Below are 24,913 nucleotides of genomic sequence, written 5' to 3'. Positions count from 1 at the left end.
AGAGCACTTTCCTATCCATAGTGTAATTGCCATAATGTTCTAGGCCCAGCGAAGGTCCTAAAAAAGTGTTTTCTAAAGAAATCTAGGAGGTTGTCTCAACTGGTAGCCTCTCACTATTTTATATTAATATTTAATTGTGCAGTGGAATATGTACACTCTCCTCTGGTGCTTGAAACAATTGTGCCCTTTATATGATTTTTTGGAAGAGGCGGGGGGTCAGAGCAACTTGTTATTCTCTTGTGACAATTAAGAATGAAGACTTTGGGGCCTTTTTATGAAAATAAGTTGAGAATTTGGCTGCAGACTAGACTAGCTCTTCTTTCAGACTGACTTAACAAGTCTTGTGAAGGTCAAGCTATGGAGACAGTATCTGAGTAATGCAGAAAAATTGATCATGTTAAGAAGCAGGAACACTTTCCCCCCCCCCTCCCCCCCCCCCTTTTTTTCTTTAATCAGAATCTTTGATGCTGTTAAAATAAATTAGGTGAGCCTGTTTCAAAGAGATAATTTGTGGGCAACAGATGTATCGAAGAGAAGAGCTAGGTGAGAGAATAAGCATTGAAAGAAAACTCAAAATAAATGGCAATACTGATTTGATTCAGGTTTTTAGTTATAAAGGATTCCTGTTCTATTAATCCAATGTAACTAATATTCAGCATTGGTATTTCATGACTGCTTCATAGCGCAGACATTGATGTAACATGGGCTGATGCTTGTCTGTGGTATATAGTGATAGTGTGACTTAGGTTAAGTCATTCCATCTACTTGATCTCTGGATTGCTGGCTATAGTTTATTCTTCTGTGATATATCAGTTAAGAGAATAACGTTTTGACTGAAACTTGAATAAGCCGGGGAAGAAGTGGTGCACTGGTTTATGATGAGAGATGGGATCAGATTCGTATACATGGATTTTCTTCACCTGGGAGAGAGATAGGCTACATTTTTTTAAAGAATTCCAGTGTATTGAGTTATAATAAAAAAATCCATCATGCCAATTTCAGTAGTGTGTACTCTCTTACACAATATGGCAGCATTTACCTCTAAGTAGTTTTAACTTAGCTCCAGTTTGTAGTAAGTGAGTGTGATTTCCAGATGATGGAGGCTTAGATGGGTACTTATGTGATGAGTTCAGTTGTGCATAGATAATTCTTTCCTATACAATAAGTTTTTCCCACCTACTGAGAAATGGGCTTGAGCACCTCTGCACCTTCTCACTTCTGTAAGGCTTTATTTCTAGAGAAGAGTTAAGCCATGCTGATAACATTAGGAAGCTGTTGATTATCTGAAAGGTCTCTTCCAACCTGGTCTATTCTATTCTATTCTATTCTATTCTATTCTATTCTATTCTATTCTATTCTATTCTATTCTATTCTATTCTATTCTATTCTATTCTATTCTATTCTATTCTACTCCTGAGAGGTTTTTGTTTTATCTGTAAGAATGAGCTCTGGAAAACAGGCAGATGTAGATCATTTTTTAGCCAAATCTATATGAAAGCCTGTAAGGACCTTCTAAGGGACTTAACTGACTGCATAATGATACATGAAATTAATCTATGATAAATACAAACTAATGACTACTAGGATGGAAAATTTTTACTAATTGTCTGCCCAAAAATGTTGCTGTTTGTCTAACTGGACTATAAGGTGATTATAGCAACTCAGGAAAGCAAGCCAACCATCAGTACTGATGGCTGCTTGAAGACATCTGTTCGGTGCACAGTTTCAGTTCAAAGACAGCTTTAGGTACATGAGGAAAGAATGAAGAACAATATGGAAAATACAGTAATGCCATTATGCAAATGGTGCTGGTTCATCAAGTGGGTGACACCATCTCCAATATGGTATAACAGATTTACCAGGAGTTCAGAGGCAAGAAGAATGATCAGGTGCATGGGAAAACTCTTATATGAGGAGAGATTGAAAAGACTGGGATTGCTGGATTGCTACCTTTGAGAGGAGATGAATAAAAAAAAGAACATGATAAGACTCTGACATTCATTATTTTGCATAGAAAAGGTAGTTTGGGAAGACCTTTTCTCTCTATCTCATGATAAAAGGACACAGGAACATGATAGAAAGGTGGCTGATAAATAACAGTTTTTTGCCTGATGTGCAATTAGGGAATGGACTTCTTTCCTCTGGGAAGTTGCTGTGGAATTCGATGTGTTTTAGGAAAAGGTTTGATATTTTATATGAATGAGAATATTCTGTGTTGTTATTATCTATTAAAAAAAGCTACTAAATAAGGTCTGAAAATACACTATTTAGGTTTGCACTCTAATTGCTATGAGACATTGCAAGGATGCTTTCTTGGGGGATGGTTTATCCCAGATCTGCCTAGTTCAGGGCTTTTTGTGTTTTCCGCTGACACATCAGGTTCTGCTTATAGTTCTAGATGAAACTAGTTTTGAACCCATGTGGTGATTTCTGTGTTCCTGGTTGTTTTGTTGTCAGACTATTTTGGTGGCTGTTGATGCCAGCTCAAATTTGCAGCCATGTTACATCCTGTGGGCTTCTTGTGGTGTGAACTGTCCTTTTGTTTCAAATTTCTTCAGCTTTTACAAGACGGTGTGTCATGGTCTGTGAGCACAGTTATACAGACACAGTGGTAATAGAAACAACAAGTACTAATTGTGCATATTAACATTTAGAAAACATCCCCAACTATGAAAATAAATTACTACTGGTAGTGGCAGTTATACATCATATATGGGAGTTTCTTATTGCAATTGTTATGCTTTCTTCCCTCTGTGCAGGAAAGAGCTTATTTCAAGAGAGAAGATATTAATGAGGAAAACATTTCCTTTTGGAAACCAGTACCTAATTCTACTTTGAGGTGCTCACTAAATAAGTGAGCTACCTTTGGCCTTCAGAGACTCTGAGGGCTATGTTGTTCTCATGGTACATATGTGGCAGCTAGCCATACTACTACAGTGTGCTCTAGAGAGGAGAATATAGCCTTATAATAATTGTCACTTTGCCATTCTTCTAGTGACTCCTTGATTATAGAAAAGCAGCTGTAGACTACATGCATATACACACAATCCCATGTACATAGTTTCATAGTTTCATTCAGGGTTGGAAGGGACCACACGGATCATCTAGTTCCAACCCCCCTGTGGGCAGGGACATCCCACACTAGATCAGGCTGGACAGAGCCTCATCCAGCCTGCTCTTAAACACCTCCAGGGATGGGGCCTCGACCACCTCCCTGGACAACACATTCCAGGGTTTCACCACTCTCATGGTGAAGAACCTCCTCCTCACATCTAGCCTGAATCTCCCCACCTCCAGCTTCATTCCATTCCCCCTAGACCTGTCACTACCTGAGATCCTGAACATATAAGTTTGCAGGTACATACACATATATGTATGTACCCTAATACATAGACAAATGTCTACATACATCTTAAAATTTTTCAAAGGCAATGACCACCTCCTGATGTTGAAAATTCTTCAACAGAACTTGGAGCACCAGTGTGCAGTCCGGAAATAAAGCACTGAAAATCTCGGCAATCCTGTGAGGTTAATAAAGTTCACTGTTGCTTAAATTAGATCAGTGTAATTCACTGCATCTCTAGTGGAAATTGAATTTGTGTTTAAAACTAAAGAGCAAGCTAGCCAGGTTCAGGAGCACATTTGGGATGCAAAATACATTAGCCCTATTGCAGGGTAGTTACTGCTTTCGATGCCTTGAACTCCTCAGATGAAAGTGCTGTATGATATAAGGAGTTACCTGTGGTATTATACATATCACTTATACATTTTCTGAACTCCTTTTTTTTTTCTTTAATATTCTTTCCTCTCAAATCTTCCAAGAAAAAAAAACAAGAGGGAAAATCAGAAAGCGTTTATTCAGTCTGTTCAATCCTTATGGCAAACTAATGAGATACCAGCCACCAGGCCCCCTCCTTTGCACAGATAGTTATCTGCACTGACAAGCAAGTTTGCTGTGCTGCTTTGATTCTTACGCATATACAAGAGAGAATCAAACGGGATTGTTAACACAGCCTGCAAGAAGCCATCAAACTTTCCATCTATCTGTCATAAACTTATGTTTTTGTTGCTTTCTGCAAACAGTGTAAGAGGTTGCTGCTGCATTCTGGAAATGGATGCACAACATGGCCAAAGGACTTACTTATTTCTTTGTATACTTAGTCCCTCCTTTGAAAGTGAATGCATGTAGCTTTCCATAGATACTGAGCATGGAAGAGAAGCTGTGGTTTGTCATCAGACTTTATTATTTAAAATATAATAGCATTATGAGTTCTAAGTGCTGGCAGATTTTTTTGTTATGGTGCTACTCTCTGGTAGATTGTACTCAGAAGTTGGAGATTAAACTACTGTATGTAGACAAATCCATATTGTTGCTGTCTGTGTGCTTGCTGTGAAAGTGCTCTACAGCTATACAGTTTGAAAGCAGAATCTCATGAAAGTAAAATCAGCATAAGAGTCAGGTTTAGACTTCTATATTCATATTTATGAATTTGAAAAACCTCCACCATGATCTTATCTGGAGCAGTGGTAGCGGTTGACAACAAATGTGCCCTTGAGAAAACTGCGTACGATAATGCAATGGAATCATGGATATTCCTTTCTAGTACTACTTGCTTGTACTGATGTTATTAATGACAACAGTGCTAATTATTTTTAAAAGCTTGGGCACCACAGAAGGTTTCTGCTGGGCTGCAACTATTGCTCAGCCAACTGGCTTTGAGTTTGTAATAACTACTGTTCAATGGATTTACCTTTGTACTCTGTTCACAGTGTAGGTGACTGTTCTCCCAGACAGTTGTGTTTATGGGCTGCTGAAAATTCAAGGTAATTAAGTTTGTTCCTCTGAAGTAGTCAGTTTACTGCACTACTGCTGTTCAAACCAGACTAGTTTGTATTCATTCCTTAAAGAGTCCTTGCTCTCCCCAACCAGGTTTTTCTGTAAATCCATGGTCATTCTAAATAAAACTCAATCTTTCTTAATAAACTACAAGTTCCTCTTGCCCCTTTTCATTATAGGGATAAAAAAGCTTTTGGTTACTGCAGTTACTAACACTTGTGGCAGTTTTAGGCTGTGCCTTTAAAATTTAGCTGCAGATTTCGAGCTTTTGAGGTGCTGGTCAGATAGAGATGCCTTGGAGCATGCTGTGGTGCATGGCAAAATCAGGCAAAAGGAGTTAGTTTTTATTTTCTCAGTTACCAATCTGTATTGTTACCTGCAAAATGTCTTAGTATTAAACTTGACACAGGAAACTAATTGAGGATTAATGAGCAGAATATGCCACAGAAGATGTTCCAGAGCAAGTGTAAATAGAACAGTGTAAAAATAAGAGAAGTTGATCAATCTCATTTTGGTTCATCTTAGATATTTTTTAATAGCTATTTAAAAGACACAGTGTTGTGGTTTATGGGATGAATGCTCCAATCTTCAGACAAAAATCCCATTAAATTTAGGGTTTGAAGACAGGACAGTTTGAAAGACACTAAGACTAAGTAGAAACAGGTTTGGGGATATATAGTAACAAATTAATAGTTAGGAAAGTGGAACATTTCTTATAATAGTACTTTGTACAATAGAATTGGTGTTTCTAGTGAACAGATTATGAAACCTTCTTTCCTATGGGAATTTCATTCATTGAAAGTGTTCCACTGATTAAGTAAACTGCCCAGACCGCCAATTAAAAGGGTAGACTTTACTTAAATTTTCCATATTTACAATACTGAGAAATCAAAGCCAGCCTGATCTGTATGGCAACCTGTTACAAAGTCCAAGTGTCTATGTTGTTTAAAGGGCTTGTATCTCCTTGTTTAAATAGCCTTTTGATAAGTTGCAATATAATACTGTTGGTGATTGCCTTCAGATTAGCCTATCAGGATGGCCTTTTAGGCTGTAGTCCTGAGTGTTTCTTTTTGCTTTGTACCCATATTATTAATAAACAAAGCACACAGTTCTTTGAACTTCCAACTGGTACAAATTCCTGTGTGTTTGTATGTGGGGGACCGTGTGTTCATGTCTCTCTGTGGCATTTTGATTTCGGGTTGTGTTTCTTTTTAGTGGTGGTGGCTGAGTATCAGGTCATGGTTTTTTAGGTTAGACTTCTGTAATTCAGATTTAATTAAAATGTTTGGTCAGGCGAAGGGGAGGAACCATAAAGGTAGAGGGTAAAAAGGTCAGAGTGGAATGAACAGGATGAAATAGGGGGAATTAATATGTGAGTAAGATAATAAGAAAAGAAGCAAAGAGGAGGAAGAGAAGGGGAAAAGAAAAAATGAAACTGGGAAGTGATTATTTACAGAGATTATTTTATTTGAAGAGTTACTACTCCAGATGCTCTGAGTTGCTACATGTTTGGCAGTACAGTGACATTTTTGTTGAGAAGGAAGAGCATGGCATAGGTTTTCCAGAATGGATCACAGGATTTGTTTTGTTATCCAAATGCAAATAAGTCTGAAGCTCCTGGTGATCGAAGAATGTTTTGTGTTGCTTCTGATGGGAATTGTCCTTTGGTTCCTTGTTGTTGTTCCCACTTGAACAAGGTTTTCATAGATAGCTTTCAGACACTGAGAGAGGGGAAGAGCAGCATCACTGTCTGCTCAAGTTTTGCCTCCATCTGCAGTAGCAGGCCTGCTACCCTCTGTTTATACCTGCTGCGGAAGATGAATCAGAGTCTGCAGCAGGAAAGGCAGTTGACAAGTGTGTGGGGTTAGTCTGTATGACAGCATTTAACATGTGAAAAAGAGGGAAATAGACCTTGTTTGTGATTGGGCTCTAAGGTCTGAGTCTGGGAGTGGGTCTGCAAGATCTGCAGAGTCGTTTGCTGATTTTATCCCTATCAGAACATATTTCAGATGACCTGGATTGGCCATTGAAAGTGGAATGTCTGCACTTGATAATTATGGCTTTATTTTTACTGGCTCTTTCAATAATTGAGCTTTAAAACTAGGTACTAGTTCTAGATTATAAAATAGAAAATATTAACCTAATATGTTGGTGCATTAGGAGCCACACCTTCAAACAGTGACCTATTTTTTTTTAATCTCTAAAGTATGGGGCACACCTGTAGCATGGTAAGTGTGAAATACTGCTACAACAGTACTCACTCCTCCTGTTCACTTATGAAGCATCTAATACTTGTCTTTGAGTTGCTATAGACTTGGATACCTTTGATGCTCAGAATTAATTCTAATGAAAAGAAGAAAAATGCTGGAATCTATATTAGTAGCTGGTTCTAAGAGTAAATAGAAGTATGAACATTTGTTTAACTGTTTCTTATAATCCAAAGAGACTCTGTCAGCTACTTAGTCATGAATGTGCTTCTTTCTTTTGGATAAAAGGATTAATTAATTGTACAGTAAAATATCTTAGCGATTAGATTTAGTAACTCGTCAGAGTTATAAGCCTCTTTGCCCAAAATTTTGGTGCAGAGAGCTGTTAGCAGTTATTTCTTCTTCTTAGCAGTGCTTTGACAATTGATATTTTACTAGGGAGACAGGATTACTTTTGAATACAAGAGGGGATGTATACCTGCCAACATTTCTTGTCTCTGAAAAAAAAAAACCACCAAGATGTTTAGGAGATGCTTAACACTTCTGTCTTGTACTGGAGAGATTCTGGAGGGGTGACAATTAACATTGCAGTTAATTTTCTTTAAAAAAATAAAAGGTGGTTTTGAAACTGACTGGCTTGTCTGTGATGTTGTTCTCACACCACCCACCACCCTCACCTCCTCTTTTTTTTTCTTTCTTTTTTTTTTTCATTCCTCCTAACATGAGATGGTTCTGCGGAGTAATAAGCCTGGCCAGTTTGGGATCTGAACACAATCTCACTCACTCTCATGTTGTTTGGCACTTGAACAGGAGTGACAGGCTTTGGTTCCTTTATCAAATAACTCAGTGTATCTATTTTTGTAAGCCGTGTCATTGGCTGAAAAATGCAGGTCCCTCTACAATTATGGGGCATGACCGGGAGGAACAGAGGCAGCCGGGCTTCTCTTGGACTCCTACCAGTTAATTGAAATTCTACTCCAGCCAGTTGAGATGAGAAGTGATATGAAGATGTGGAAAAACCTAAGTTGAATTGATTTTTTCCTCTCCATCCACCCAGCACTCTGGTTTTTGGTTTTGTTTTTGTTTTTTTATTGGAAGACAAATGAAAAAGACAATTGTTTGAGTTTATTGGAAGAGTTTAATACAAGTGCTGAGGGAAAGACCACAAATGAGTAGGGACTTAGGTGTATTGCTGTGCTTGTTTTCTTTTGCATCTTCTAAATGCTTTCTCCGTATTGATATGGATCTGCAGCCCAGCTTACTAAATTTAACTGGGGAATATATACATAAACTATATAGGCATTAGTACTGAGGCATTTTAGAAGATATTTCTGGTATACCTGCCCACAACTGTTTGCCTGCCACAACTTTTTCTTACCTGGAAGAGGTGAACACTACTACTACTTGACTTGTTTGCTTGTTTGTTTGGGTTGGTTCTTTTGTTTGGTTTGGTTTTGCTTGTTGGTTTTAATTCTTTCTTCTTGGTGAGAAAATGCTCAGGATTCTTCCACTTTTCAGATCATAAAGGATGATATATTGGTAGCAATAAGGGAAAAAAATACTTCAGGCTTTCCTATTGCAGCAAAACTTTTTTTTTCCCCATACACTCCACTACATGAGCACTTACCATCAGAGGTGTGGTTCAGACCCATTCATTTGAATTTCCACCTGTTTAAAAGAAACCCTTTTTTTTCTGACTTTGCAAGAGCATACCTATGCATTTGTTCCAAATTCATCTTAAACAGATTTAAAACAAGCAAGAAGAAAGTTAAAAATACCCTGTATATACACACATCATAGATATTATCTCTCAATTTTTCCAAATACTCTGTAAACGTGTTGAAATTGTCCTAAATATGTAAGCTGCCAAAATGTGTCAACTCTTGTGTACCAGCTAAGGGTGTGGTGGCACTGAACACCTTCTGGGATAAACTCATTCTTGTTTTACTCAAGGCAGAATACGGCATGAGGCACTTGGGAAAAGCTATTGTGATATTTTCTTCGGTAGGATTTGGTCATTGGTGGTTTTCTGTGGTGGGTTTTTTAATGACTGCTGCTACTGTAAATATGATTCCATGAAGTGACGGGCAACCTTTGCTTCTATAATCACTAATGAAAGTTTAAGGTGATTATAATACCCCTTTGGATTGGGCTTTTGTCTAAAAATCCTCAGTCGTTATAAACACGTGTGCTGTTATAGGCTTAATCTAGAATGAGTAATTTTCCCAGCATAATTAGGTAAATCTCCAAGTTATCAGTTCACCTGGCTGATTAAGCTCATTGAAATACCCTTGTGCACTAACTTGCAAACAGTTTGACTTTGCTAATATTGAAAAAATAAGCATGAAATGGCACAAGCAATAAATAAATATGCCTTAAGACTTCGGCCACAACTTAAGGAGGCAAAAAAAAATCTTTGGAAAAAGGCTGGAAGCATGATATTAACTGAGTTTGGTTTGATATTTGGACAAAGAAATCACCGCTCTGAGCTGAGCAGAGAGATAAGCGCCTTGACTCGCAATAGATTAAGAGCCCTGCATTGGTTAGAACAAACCATGTTTGAGACTCTCCCCCAAGTGCCGCCACGTTTAGATTTAAGATTAACTGCAGCAGAATGGCGGAGCGGCTGTTTGTTTTATGAAACAATCACTAATGACATTAAACAGACGGTGCCCCTTCCAACACGATTGTTCATTTGCGATAAACTGAGAGAAGCCCACAAGAGATTGGAAAAGAAAACTCATAAGTGCTTCATTTTCAGGCGCTTACAATGTCCTGTTGGAGGTGACAATTAGTGAAAGGGAAGAAGAATCTAACTCGTAACACATTTAAAACATTATATATATATGCACACACATTTAGAATATATATATATATTATTTTTTCCCTAACTTTTGACAAACAATTGGTAAATATTAGCTTTAGTCTATATTCATTCCAAGTTGCTGCATGGTGATAATATAATGACAAGGTTTTCTATGCAGATTTTTTTTCCAACTCTCTCCTTCCCCTTGCTCCTGTCTGTGTGAAGCCCGCAGTAAGCATTAGCAGTATTAAAAAGAGTGTTATCTATTAGTTCAATTAGACATCAGACATTTACTTTTCAATGTATTTGAAGACTGATTTGATTTGGGTCCAATCATTTAAAAATAAGAGAGCAGAGCTGTGTACAGAGCTGTGTACAGATATCTGTAGCTCTGAAGTCTTAATTGCAAATTCTGATAAGGATTAGAAGGGGCTGTATCTCTGCAGACCAAAGGTATTTGCTAATACCTGAGATATAAAAGTGGTTAAATTCAATATTTACTAATTTAGGATTTCCACTTTGGATTTTGATTAAGCTTTTTGGTTGAAAACCCCACGTTATTAAGCTCTGAGGAGGGGAAAACCAACCCTTTCATATGCTTCACTTTAACACTTTATTTCAAATAATTTATTTTGGACCTTCTAAAGGCTTCTGCAGTCTTTCATTTAGAGAAAGTAAAACTCAACAAACCCAACAAAAATATTGTCAAAGGCCTGCTGTAGCATGAAGCTTTTGTTTTGTACACAAAGAAATATATTAATAAAAAGTGTTTTTAAGTGCTTATTACTGAGATGGTTTGTTTTGAAACACAGGCTTTTTCACAGCAGTTTTTACACTTCATTGTGTACTGTGAAAGACACACTAAGTAGAGGTTGTCAGGTTCCCATCTGAAGTAGACTACTGCTGGGGAATGGAGCCATTTATGATGCCACTCAAGCAGGACTAATCTAGAGTAGATCTCTTATAAATAACCAGCCAACAGAAATACTAAATCATTCCCTCTTTCTGATTGAAGTGAGCAGAATTGCTGTTTTAAAGAGCAGGAGATGCTCCTTATGAAGACATACTGAAAGAATTAGTGAATCCCCTGAATATAGCTGTACATCAAACCTCAGCCTTTCTAGAGGAGTCAGAGCACCAGTTCCATGTAGACTAGATTTTTCAGGAGTTACACTTTGTTTTTTCAGGCTATTGTTTGATAGATCAGAGCTCTGTGCTTTTGTTTTTATGCTATCAACTCTGTCTGTTGTAAATCTCCTGTCGTAAAACTTTGTGCTGTATGTTCTAATGTGCTGTAAATGGTCTCCTCACATGACGTAAATGCTGATTTATGAACCATGCTTTCCCCAGCCAGAGTTCCTGAGATCACACCCTCCAAGGAAGGACTAGGCTAAAATCGTCCTTTGTACTTTGAGATGTGTTTTGGCAACATGGTGCTCGGTCTTCCAGATCTTATTTACATGACTAGTCCCTCTTATGAATAATTGAACTTCTGTATATTGCTTATGGAAAAGAAAAACAACAACAACAAAAACACTTCAAAGTCATGTCCTCTCATTAAGAAATAGGTTTACTCTTAAAATAAAGGGTATTCATATTTTTTTGAGGCTGCAGTGGCCTTTCTCTGTTTATGTTTTGGCATCAGGAGTTAGGTAATAATTTAAATATAATTCTGTATTATTGACATGAAGAACTGGGATGGTGAGTAGGAGAATGCTTGTTGGCCCTAAGGATACTCTCTGCAAATTGCTGATTAACTTGCCTAGTATTTTGAAAACTCACTATTGCTTTAGGGATTTAGGAGATGTGGAATGCACTTCCCATTTCAGCGCTGCAAGTCTCACTGATACAGAGTGTAGTCAGCACTGATGCCAGGCAATGGTAATGGCACATCTTCACCATGCAAACAGCTATTTGCTCCACTCCTTCTTCTCTCTTTTGGGGGAAAAATCCTTGGTGAGAAGTAATCTCAGGATGAATAAGCACGCATCATGCTGTAAAGTGTAAGAGAGGTCTAGTGTTCACCTCATGTTAAGGCCAGAGGTTTTGTTGAGTTTACTTCTCTTTTTAGCATCTTGGATTTTATTTTTTCTTGTTTAAATCTCCAGTTGGTTATTAACACAAACCCTTTTATTAACGACCCAGGACAGAGAGCAAATGATCAGCTGCAGAAAAATTTGAGGGATGAATGTGAAGGAAATGCAAGAAACAACATACAGTATTTCCTGCAATGTTTAATATCTCTATCTTTACATCTGGCTATACCAGCTGAAATGTCTGAATTCATATGACAAAGATAGTGTCAACGTTCTGTAAAAACCATGATGTGGGTGGTATACACACACACACACACACACACGTTTTCTGTGTCTTTTGGTGTTTTCTGGAAGTTTCTAGTGCCTAAGCAGTTGTGCATAACTGTAGTTTCAGTACTTCCTGTTGCACTTCCAAGCCATGTTGGTTATTGTTCCAGGCAGGTCAATAATAAAAGGAAAAGAATAAAAATGACCTTGCTAGAATCATTGCTTGATAAAGGTCCTTTCTTATTTCATTAGTCTCTAGATTAGTTTTGCACTGATATGAGTCCATTCTAACTCTATTGAAGTAAATCCTTTGGAGTCTAAGTTTAGTGATGTAACTAGTAATAAAATTTGGCCAAGTATCCATCAAATACAGTCTGTGGATTAAAACTAGTAAATTCTAATACCTCTATCAAGACGGTATCTGGATCAGTTTGTGTAGAGTATTGTCTAGTGTGGAGAATGACAGGAAAATAATGTTGAGACCGTGACTGAGATGACAGAGGGGGCAATCAGTGCTTTGAAAAGGTGGACAGCCATTGGAGAAAACTTAGATGTAGGGTTGAGTAACAAAGACAAGTCATACCATGTGTCCTTCAAAATATTGGGAATCTACAGTTTGGTAATAAACTTACTTTTAAAAAATACTTATGACTTAGGAAAAATGGAACACTAAAGGCAGCTTTAGACCTAGGTAAGGGTTTGGCTACCACAAAACAGCAAATTGTGACATACGGGGTGGTAGTAGGGATAGTAGTCATTGCTTAATTCCTGAAGGCTAGGCTAGGAAAATGCATGATAGAGAGAAAAGTAATAGAAACTTGAATTGTTACACAATTATTATCTTTTATTTTTGGCCTGTGGGTTTAACATGAATCACCATCCCTGGAGGTGTTCAAGAGGGCATTGGATGTGGCACTTGATGCCATGGTTTAGTAGTTATGAAGTCTTGGGTGACAGGTTGGATTTGATGATCTTTGAGGTCTTTTCCAACCTTATTGATTCTATGATTCTACAAAGCAGCAATGAGTGCTCAGAATAATTCTTTTAAATACAGCTCATCAAAGGTTCTTTTTCACATACTCTACATATGTATTATCTGTCTGGTGCCTTTCTATACCTGCTGGCTCACTGCAGCTTCAATGTATACAAACTGTCTTAGCATTCATAGCTCTGTTTACACTCTTAACATAGGAATGTGCAAGAATTTGTCTGCCTCCATGGCTCAGAATGTCCTTGATTTTGTCTTAGGTACCATCACAGATATTGTTTGTGTCTGTCTGTTAATAGTCTCTCCAAACAGTCAGTGAGACACAACTGAGTGCCGTAGGTATGGCAGTGCTTAGTGTAACATGCTGAATTGGAATGATCATCCCTTGTAGCACCATTTCTATTTTGCTTGTTATTTTGCAGCTTCTTATAGGGCTGCTTGAAAGAAGAAATATGCAAAGGCCAATCTCTTGAATGGCACAAGAATTAAAGCTAGAATAGGCAGAATGTTTGTATTAAGGTTACATTTTAAAAGGAAAGGAAAAAATAGAAGAAGCTAAGCAATACAACCTCCTTTGAAGTTAGGGAATAATCTTTAGATGTCAATAAAGTCCAGTGAGGGTTGGATGAATAGTGTGTACGCTTTGGACCTTTTCAGTATAGTCAAATAAAGAATGTCTAGTACTTGCTTTGACTATCTCAGATCCAGGGCCAGAAAGTCTTTAACAGTTCCAGATTGGAAGGTGGAAACTCATTATATTTCATACTGGCTCAGGACAGAAAGTTGAGTTATTTTCTCAAACTGTAGGTATCATACCTTTGTACTGGACGTAACTGAGTCCAGCCTTCAGATTTGAGCCCAGTTACTAACATGGCCTTGAAGATGTATTGTTTAACTTAGGCAAGATGCTGATGTCATTAAGAGCTGCTAGGGCTTGGTATCTCTGAAAAGCTGATGCACTGCCACTGAAATGGAGACAAAGTTTAAATCATACAATTCATGAAGAATTTGCTGTCTGCAGTGTGTGCCGGGATATACATTTCAGTTTTCCATTAAAAATATGTGCTAAAATTACCACATCAGAATATTAGCATTCATTATGCTATTCTGGACACTTATTCTGAACAATTATTCTGACTGAATCAAAGCGCATTTACCATGTTTTTCACAATGCTCACAACAATCAGTTGGTTTGTGTTTGGCATTTAAGTCTCTCTTGCCAAAGTTTCAATCTCCAAATGCGAGAAGTTAAGTCTGTGTCTTTGAATAGCAGTGAGAGAGCCTGGTAAGCATTTGAAAAGCGTAGATAGTGTTCAGCTACTAGCAGTTCTAACAAAGTTTTTGTCTTCTTGAGATTTCTTCTGGGGAAAAAAAAAAAAAGGTGGAATTGTTTTCTAAATGGATGGTTTTAATGCTTGTAGAGAAAAGGTAGTCCAAGATGCAGAACCTTTCAAAATACATGCTCTGTGTGTACCATATTCAATAGCTGCATCTTCCCGGAGCTATGTGAAACTGCTTAAAATGCTTTAGTGGTGTAAGATCCCTTGATAAACCCTTTTAACTAAGAGTTTTCAGGTAGTAGCCCAGTATCTCCCAGCTGCTGATGTTTGCAGCAATTTGTAGTTTTCTACATTAGCTTGCTAGGCACATAGGTAATGCACATGTTACGCAGCACCCTTTGGCTTCTGCATCTATCACTGGAATTTCTTTACCTTGAACTACTGCACAGAGCTATAGGTAAACAGACAGGAATGTGGTGAGAAAGTACACAGAAGAGGGATTTGTATGAGGAAAAGTTGCATCTGCTTTGTTCAATGAACAAAAGAAAATAACACTTTGAATGGCTGCAAGTATTAGTGTGTTGTTATCACATCCTTCTTAATGCAGGGGGGGAAGGAAAAAAAAAGGAAGTTTAAAGGACAAAGAGAACTTTCATGAGAGACAGAAATCCTCTCTCTACTATCTACATATTTAGCATAGCTGATGTGGTTTTGGTGCTACAAGTACCCACTGCTGTTTTGACTGTCTGAAGCGTGATGCGTTTGCCAGATTAGAAGCATTAGTGCCCTCTATTGTTCAGCAGAGAACTGCAAATATTTTTGCTGATTATGGTCCTTATTATCACTCCTGGTATCAAATGGATCTTAACAAAACCCACACGCTCTATAAAGTGTATTCCTATAAGTTCAACTGCATCATTGAGCAGAGTATGCCTTTTTTTTTACTATATGGACATTCTGCTGCCACTTTTTTATTTTTTTGTTCTATGAAATTTAAAAATAAATAAAAATCCCTCTCAGAGGAAAATGTCTTGAAACAGATACTCTTTTTCTTGCTGCTTATTCACTGACAAGTTCACTACATCTTTTTTCTGTGTAATTTCTTAGTAGCCAAGATATCCTTTAATCAAAATATTCACAAAAGGAATATGTTTTGAAATAAATATTTGGTCTTTTGCCTCTTCCTCCCCACCCCCCTTTAAAATTCATTGTTTTATTTTGAGAAAGGAGAATTTTGTTATTTTTATATGCTAGTGAAAAAATGTGAGAGAGTGTAACTTTTCAGAAGAACAATGGAAAAATAACATGAACAAGCCGTGGAATTTTATTTTTCTTTTACCCACATTAAAGTGAACTGCAAGAATGACAACTTCATTCAAGCAGATCATTTGGAATTACATTAAACAGCTGCTATTAAACAGCTGACAACAAAGGAGACCATTTTGATCTCGACAGCAGAGAGATTCAAGCAGCATGCTCCCTCAGTGATGTTATGAAGAACACATTGTGCTCTTGTATACCAACACACAGTGTACTCCCCACTGTGCTTGTTGCCAAACACCGTTTTTTTCAAACCACTTTGTATTCAGTCAGAGATCCGGGAAGTCCAAATCCAGCCAGACAAATGCAGAACAGCTTAGTTGAAGCAGCTTTAACAGGTGCCATCAGCACAGACTTGTTGAACCAGAGAGACAGCACAAATAACTACGGAGTGGTGGTCAACAGGGTGTGGATTTGCCCCGTCGCACATGATGGCATGGGGTACTAAATAGCTTGCTTCCTTTTTTCCTTTTTTTCTTTTTTATTTCTTTTTTTTTTTTAATTTCTTTTTTTTTTTTTTGTGCCACAGGGGCTGGTTAATGGCACTTTGGAAAGGGAACTATGTCGTAGCTTCTTACACGCTGAGTCTGCTAGACTTGTACGCTCGCATTCATTTGTTCTTCTCAGTCATGCCAGACGCTGAGTGGACCAGAATGAAATGAGCATACCTGTAAAGGGATAAATGGAATGAATGTAGGATTGATTTAAGAGGATGCTTCCTGTGCTTGAGATAGTTGACTGAAGGGTGAGGAATAAAATAAGAGTAGGATAATTGGATGGGTCATTGTCTTGTGCTGTCCTTGTCTTTCAGGGTATGAGAAGCATCCTTTCATTAGATCATTGTAATCTGCCATTGTATGTTGCCTGCTAAGTCGTGTTCCTTGTTCCCAGTGGGTAGTTATCCTGCACTTTTTCTGCCCTTTCAGCCATAACCTTGACCCACTCCATGCTGTTGAGCTTCTTCTGTAGGTGTGGATTTTTTTCCAGGTGATAGGAGAGTGACAGAAAATAGGTTACAGTGTATAAATCAGTTGTACATTTATATACAATCAATTGTATATACAAAGGACTTTTTATAGTGGTCTCTGAATAAAATGAAAGGATAGAATTGATCAGAGGACTAGAAGATATTTTGTTGTCTTCTAGCAAAAGAGGGAAATTCCAGTAAATGGCTTGTCTAGAAGTTCAGATTTGAACTTCAAATGGCAACATAAGGTTTACTGTGTTGGAGAAATATGAATGTTTACTTACCTGAGCAATTGTGCAAGGCAATAAACTAAATGTTTATGTTAGGTTCTTAGTTTGAGTTTTATATCTGTATATACATGAATAGTCCTTCTCACTTCCACAGAAATTCTGTGAAAGAAGATGTGAAAAGTTGTCAGCTGGGGCTCTGCCAGTCACAGAATCATTTTGGAGGTTTGTTTTAAGGAATGCATAGTATTGGTAAGACAAAAAAGTTTGAACTGTGCTTTAGATGATGTTTGTCTGGGCCAGAAACTGGAGACTCTCAGGTGTGATAGTGAATTAAACCAGTTTTCCAGGATTTGAATGCAGGTTTGCTGTCCATTGTATGTTTGCAGAATTGAGTGTCGTCCTTAAAAACAATGAGTTATGAATGGCAGTGGGGCACACAGATCTCTGAGCTCAGCTTCAGGGAAGGCTGTGTCTCATCCCTGCCCCAGACAGTGAAGGGGGCGGGTGGCGATTTGTTCTCTGTCTTTGCAGAAAGACAGCTAGATATTTGAGTTAGTTTTGACTTTTTTCCCTGCTGAGCCCAAGACATTCCTTTTTCTTAGCTGGATTACAATTAGTGAAACACAGGGCCATACTGATGTGAAAAGGAGGCACTTACTGAGGTCAAGCATTAGGCATTCACATTTACAGAGGTCTGTGTGCATGTTATGTCCATCTTTGTGCAATGTTTTGAATACTTATTTTTAGCTAGCAAGCAAAAAAACTGCAAGAATGACATAAAAGCTCAGGTAATGAACAAAAAAAAAAAGGAAAAATAATACAGAACAAGATCAGAGTGAGGCTGAAAAAGTCTTACTTTAAAGCAGCCTTTTTTTTGTTATGTGCCTTTGTATTGGCTTAAAGTAATTTGTCTTTAACTGATGCACATTCTTCTCAACATATAGCTTAGTGTTAAGGAGCTGACACTCAATGGCAAGCCACAAGAAGGCTGAAAAGGCAGTATCATGAATAGTGAACTCTCTCTTGGTTTCCTTGACACCTGCATAGTGCATACTGCCAACTATGATAAATGGAGCAGAAACATAGACACTTACTAAAAAGATGGAGCAGAAGTTAAAGGCTGGAGAGAGAGACATAGAAAGATGTATGCTTGATCTCACTTGGAAAGAGAAACAAATGGGTAGGGGAGCAAGTGAAGTTGAATGACATCTTGAAGACAGGAAAGGACTGAGGCTGAAGTGGCAGGAGGCCAGCAAGAGGAGCAGATGGGAGGTGGGACAAGTTTATTACCAAAGAGGCCATTGGATAGTAACAGTGCACATACTGCTAGAGAAACAGATGAGGTGAGCTGATCGTTTTTCAGAATTCTATCTGAACAAGTCTCCTATTCAGATTCCTTATTTCATAAAGTTGGTATACTTCTTGGGAAACTTCCCTGGCAGATGGAAGAAAACTGCCATGTGATGCTCAGAAAAGCAATCATCAGAAAGACAGCAGAGCAGGATGGGCAAACGGAGCTGTGTTCCAGAATATTTGAAGCTGTCTTCCAGAATATTTTCTTAAATGGGAAATACTGTGTTCATGATTCTAAACTGTTGCCCATGAAAGAACAAAGTAGCACTAGAGAAGCATATTTTGATAAAGCTGAATTAGCCTGAGCAGTTCTTTCCTAAGTGCAGGAAGGAGGCAAAATAGACCATGTTGCCTGGCCTGATAGCGAGGACAAGTGAATTTCACGTGGCTGATATTTTCTTACAAATCCTGTGTATGTTGACAGACCAGTGAGTATGACCTGAAAAAACCCCAGCCAAACAGCTGACCTCATAAATGCCCCAAAGGGCAGAAGAAATTATGTTTTGCCTGCAGGGTTCATTAATTAGTTGAATTTCTCATCTAATCCTTCTGCGGTGGCTGTGTTACTTTCTCTGCTCCAGAAGGGACAGGCTTGTAGAAACCATCATGATAGGTACCTTCAAGATTTAATACACAGGCATAAACTATAAATGCAGTCAGCAAGGTGTGTTCTACAGCTTCTGTCCTTGCATGTTTATGAGGGGGCAGAGGTAAAGGATTATTTTCATTTGTATAGCTACGTAAGCCTGTCAGATGATTTGACATGAGATTCAAGCAGACCTTGGACGATTCGGAGGAAAATGTATTCCTTGGTTACTTTACTTCTTAATTATCGAGCTACTATCTATAGTAATAAATCAACAGACACTAGTAGTTCCAATAGGTTAGTAATCTGTGATATCTCGTAATATCTCTAACACTGCAGCCTAGAAAAAGATTTTAAAACATTGACTTGTTAATAGCAATTATTTAATCTTATTCTATGTTTAATTTTTATCATAGCAAGTTTAAGGTCTACATTTGTCTCTGCACTGCACCATATGCACATGTCTTGTGTGTATACGTATGCCTGCACAGTTGGGGGAAGAAGTGATCTGTCAGCTTGACAGCATTTGAGGGATCTGCAGTGCTTTAGGAGGTATGATACCAGGACAATTGGTAGTTTCATACCTCCTCAGCAATAAAGCCATTTTCAGTGCTAAGGATAATAAAAGTTGTCTGTTCTCTTACTAGCACTCGAAGAAGTAGAATGTGTTCTAACCTTCTGCTCCAGCTGATACGCAAAGGCAACAACAGACAGCAGCTTTAAAGAAGCAGTATCAGTGAAATTAAAAACACTGGGCGTTTGTAAGGAGCTCTGTTGTTTCCTTTGAATCCTAGTGTGCATTCTGTGTTCCTCAATGTCTCTGTGGTTAATAATACCATTTTATGTTAACGTGATGATATTCATGCCTGTAAATCTTCAAAACTGTGTGAGTGAGAAAAAGAGAGAATTGCCACTCATTGCAACCACCTCTGGGGAGAAATTCAGCATTTGTTCAACAGCAAAGAATAACCTTACCTGGAAGTTCAGGACAATTAAAGTATAAGCTAGCATTGTAAAATTCAGTGTGCTACATAAAATGTATATTGTCCTTTAGGATATACTAAATAGGACAAAAAGACAGACACACACACCCCACACACGAAGTTTCTTGCATTCCACACTGTGCATTGTTACTCCACATTGTATTTTGTTACCCTGAGCATTTGAGAGTGAGGGAGAGAGCCAATAAGCCTGATACAACCTGTACACACACACATATATATTTATATATCACAGAAAGCCAGGCTAAAGCCAAAGTATCTATAAAACTGTGTCACTGTAATTTTTCTCTTGCTGTTTAAAGCCCTAGCCTGTATTATAACTGGCTTAAGTCCTGTCATAACACAAATTTGATCTGAAGGTTTCAGCCTGTGCAGGTTTTTTCTTGTGTCATTTCTAACTTTTAAATGAAACTATATTAATTTTGAAGGAATTAACCAGAAATTTCTTCATACTGCAGTGGAATGGCATGAGTTAGCCAGCCTAGCTGCTAACGGTTCTCTAATGAAAAGTAGGGTGATATGAAATTTCCCTGATAAAAGGATCTTTAGATTTCATCTGCTGTATTAAATACCATCCTAAAAGGGACAGTGAGAGTCACAAATGGTTGACTAGATATTATCTACCTTTACATTCCAGGGTCACTCCTTTTACTTCTCTGTTATGGCCCAAACGAATCCTGAAAATCTTGAGGGTTTGGAATATTTTCTTCCTTGAAGCTGGAAAGCTCCTTGAAAGTCTCGATAGCCTTTTATTTTATTTTATTTTTATTCTTTTAACCGATTCCTTTTCGGCTACCATCTGAGGATTTTGGTGTGGACAGGTGTTTGTCTGACTGCATTCCCCCCAGGGCTTGGGGGGGCGGTGGGCACTGGGAGGTGTTGAGCGCTGAATGTTAAGCTCGTTCCTTTGTATGGCTTAGAAATCTCTGTTGTCCAGAATTGTACAGATAAGGCAGACCCATTTGCTTCATTGTCAGGCAATGTAGCTGAATAGAAATGCAAATGTGACATAAGGGGACTGCGCTGGGGAGGCGTTTGCTGTTACCTACTATAACTGTGCTCCTGGCTGTTGGAAAATTCCTGCAGAATCCAAGGGGCTGTGTTATTTATTTAATTAAAAAAAAATATATATATATAATTAGCTACAGGTTATAGGGAAGATTCTCCAAAAGAAAAATATCTCTCTCTTGTAGATGCTTTTATTTTTATGTAGTGGAACGGCTTGGTTTTAACTCCCTTATCAAGAGCTGCATGCACTGCCTAGACTAAATTGGGAGCATCTCCACACTGTTTGACAAATAGATTTTTTGTAAACTGATTTAGCCTTTTCATTGTTTGCATTTCATTATATAGCAGACTTCATGTCACAAAATCGGTATTCATTCAAAATAGAGAATTTAGAGATAGGACTGTAGCCAGATTAAAAAAAAATAAAAAATATATTGCACAGGTCAGGTCTATTAACCATAGAATAATAGCAAGTCAGTGATCCAAGGGGTAGTTCTTCTGCAGGGAAGGGCTAACATAACTGAGGTCAGGAGTCAGACCTCAAGACTTCAAATGTGGCTGTCACCAGATTTACAAGTAAATCTACTGGGAAAACAGGGAAAATGAAGGGACCCTGATGGATAAGGAAAGAGAAAGGCAGCCCAGCGCTTTCATCTTAAATCTCAGGCTTCTCAGTGGATGAAGAATAAAAGTCTGATTTGCTTAAGTGCTTTGCTTTATTCAGAAACTGAATTGCATCTTCCAAAGCATGATTCAAGGATCCAACACAACCAGGTTTAGGGGGGTTTTTAAAAAAGATAGTAAAAGAGAGCCGATTCTTGGTTTTCTGCCAAATTCATTGTTGAAGAAAGACAGTCAGCAACCTGAAAACACACATACCAAGTGCAAACAGTGCTAAGGAGTACAGATACAGCCGTTAATAAGGCTGGAGTAGTTTATGGTAATGCCTCAGGAGCAGATAACTTGAAGCTAGGGTAAAAAGATCAGTAGGAAGACTGAGTTGCAACTTTTCCTTTTGATACGTTATTTCTAAAAGCCTTTCCAGTATTTTAAGCCTATTGTTTCCCTGACAATATTAGGGAAATTCTTGCCTGTCTCTGAACAGTCACATTAACAGCTGCATGTAGAAATTACTTTAGATTTTCTTATTCTAACAACTCACTGCCATCATCCTCATGCATATAAACTTTTGTTTTGGACACAGTCTTGTGTAGGTTCAAGGCAGGTGACAGCAAGGGTGTTCCCTAGGAAATCAGTGTTCCGTTGGGTAGTATTGTTTGAACTTGTGCTCAGGTAAGTTGTAACTTTTCTTCTGATTACCTGGTCAGTAAAGATACTGTATTAGGCACTGTAGTAAGGCACTGGTGTTAGATCTGTTTTCTACATGCCCCAAAATGGATGTGCTTCCTGGAAGCACGTAGTCAGTAATCTGTTCTACAGTGCTGTACTGGATGGTGGGGAATCTGCATGCCTGTATTTGAGAAAGGAATGTAAAATCCAGCTCTCAAGTGAGAAAGTGGTCGGCAAGTTTTGCACTGTAAACCGGTGTGCATTTGAATCAGCTCATCTGGGAGCTCCTTAAACAGAGAATCAGGGACTTTGGAGGGACAAGATTACTTAAGTCACTTCTAACTAGAATGAAAGTTGGAGCTATTCATTTCTGCATACATGTGTTGGTTCAGCTTACTTTTTTTGTGTGTAAATACATGTAGGTAACCAAGAGCCCATAATACAACTAAGTGGTTGTTTGTGTGGGCATAGGCGCCCCTCCCACACACACACATCTACAGTAATTCAACCAAATTGTTTGTGATACAAGTGTCACAGCTGCAGGAAGTCTAAAGGCTGTAGTTTCTGGATCAATTCACACCTTGAGTGAGTGCCTTAGAAGGAAAATATTGACTGTATCTGCCTAAAAGTCATAGTACTGTTTTATTGCTTTATTCAGCATACTTGAATCCAATAATTACAATTCTTGCTTTTCACTTTTTTATCTGTGAGGGACAGAAAATTCTGTCATGGGCAAGACAAGCTCAATTTCTAGAAATGCAATCCCTATAATGGGGGCAGAGCTGGTGGGAGAAGAAACCCAGACCTAGTGTGAAAGCTTAGATTTACATGTTTCTTAAAAAAGAAATTAGAATGTTAATCCAAATTTGTAAGTATGTGAATTAAACTAAAAGAACACATGCATAATGTTTATACCTTAGCTATTACACACAGAGCTAAATCTATTGATTTGAGATTGAATAATTGAATAGGGCTAACTGTCTGGTCAATAGGAGTGAAGCTGCTGTAGGACAGAAACATAGGTGATAATAGAAGGCTCCAGCTGCAGAAGGATGTCATTATATTGTCTCATTTAATCTTGTTTACTAATACAGCCAGAAATAACGTTTTCATTGTAAAAGTACAACACAGACATGTTTGTTAATGTACTATGTTTATGTATCATACTAAAGGTGTTGATGTGACCCTGTGACATTAGCATACCAGTCTACTAGAGAGAGCAACATTGTTACACTTGTATCGGTGTGTATTGACATATTTTTGACTTATATTTTAGACCTTCTACCCACCTTTAAGTGGAATATGAATACTACAATGGTGAACAGCAGCTTGATACACTGATATGTTCTGTAAAGGCTTACTTTAAGACTGTCAGATCTTTGGCTCTCAGGTGGATAGAGATGTAGGACCTGAGAAAAGAGCAATTGGTGGTGAACTCTTTCTTTGGATTGGGGGAAAGCAGATAACGTGCTTAACATCTTCCTGTGTGTGGTTTATATCAATACTTGTATGTCTAAGAAATCATTTGGCCTGGAGTCTACACATCTCTATACAAAGTTTACAGTATTAAGCTTGCAGTTAGTCAGCTGCTGTATGAATTTCAGAGCAGGCACAAAGGCATACACAAAGGAAAATTAAAATTCTGTTACCACAGGGACAGATTTCAGTGGCCTTCATTAAGGAAGTCTATACCTGCTTTAGATCTGAAGTGTCTAGAGATGAGTTAAGGGTAGGTAGTACCTTATGGGGAGGGAGGATTTGTTTACTCTTGTGTGCATGAACTCACCCTTTGTTACCAGTTTCTTCTGACTGTTTCAGAGCTGTTAATTTCCCATGGTGAAAGCTCTGATTCACCAGCACAGTCAGGTTATCCAGAGCTGAGAACATTTCCCTAGTCTCATTTGTCTCCAGTATTAATTCTGCATCAAATTCTTGCTTCCTAGGTCAGTGAAATGTTAGAAGATGGAGAACCTCACCTTGAGCTTGGAAAGACAGTTAGATACTTCTATATTACATTGAATTCCTCCTTAATAATTATGGATAGCAAAAGTAGGACACCCATGGAAGATCCCTGCTTGAGAAGCAGATGAATTTTTTGGTTTTCAGTACTTAACATAGATTCTTTCCTGCTTGTTGGTATTGCAGCCAAACTGTGTTTCATTTAGTGCTCCTTGCACCTTTAAAAAGTGCAACCCCTTTAATCTATTGTTTTTAAAAGCATGCATTAGATGTCAGACAACATAAAGACAACATGGAGAGATAACCCTGATGTAAGTGATGGTTCCAGTCATCTAGGGTATGGATAAAAGATTTCTGAGGCTATGTTACTTGGCAGTTCAACATGATCTGGCTGTTTGTTAATCAGAGAACACAAGAAGAACAAAGGAGGGGGAACAGAAATGTTGAAAAAAGTGTTGTGTAGCTCGAAGATGTACAGTGGGACAACTACTGCAGTAGTAGGCTTGGAGAAAGCAGAGAGGTATGGAAATGGTGAGCTGTGAGAGGGCAAAATTTGTTTTTCTTTGCTTCGTGTGGCTTGAGTTTGTTGGTAAAGGAGAATAACGTTTTGTATTCAAAGAGCATGTCCTGTAAATCTCTTCAGTTACCCGTTCCCTGGGTGTCGCAATAGATTAAGTCGCTGTGTGATGATATGACATCGCCATCACTCGTCTTCCTGGGATATTGCTGGAGGCAACAACAAACCTGTGTCTTTGGCACATGTGAAGGAATTTAGTGC

The 24,913-nt window shown here is 38.2% G+C and overlaps 1 protein-coding gene across 13 annotated transcripts in view; it reads left to right on the top strand.

Annotated features, from left to right (window-relative positions):
• The window catches only part of ESRRG (estrogen related receptor gamma), a 412,693-nt gene that overhangs the window by 215,496 nt on the left and 172,284 nt on the right, over positions 1-24,913 (top strand). Inside the window, exon 1 of one of the 13 annotated variants that reach the window (XM_068153485.1) lies at positions 4,803-4,824. The exons of the other annotated variants lie outside the window; for them this stretch is intronic. The gene's annotated coding sequence lies outside the window, so the exon portion shown is untranslated. Of the gene's footprint in view, positions 1-4,802; positions 4,825-24,913 lie in introns of those variants that run through there. 13 annotated transcript variants of the gene reach the window in all.

This window comes from Melanerpes formicivorus, unplaced genomic scaffold (assembly GCF_026170545.1).
Source record: "Melanerpes formicivorus ecotype bairdi unplaced genomic scaffold, bMelFor1.0.p_v2 SCAF_26, whole genome shotgun sequence".
Lineage (NCBI taxonomy): Eukaryota > Metazoa > Chordata > Aves > Piciformes > Picidae > Melanerpes > Melanerpes formicivorus.
This window is presented reverse-complemented; position numbering and strand designations above follow the sequence as displayed.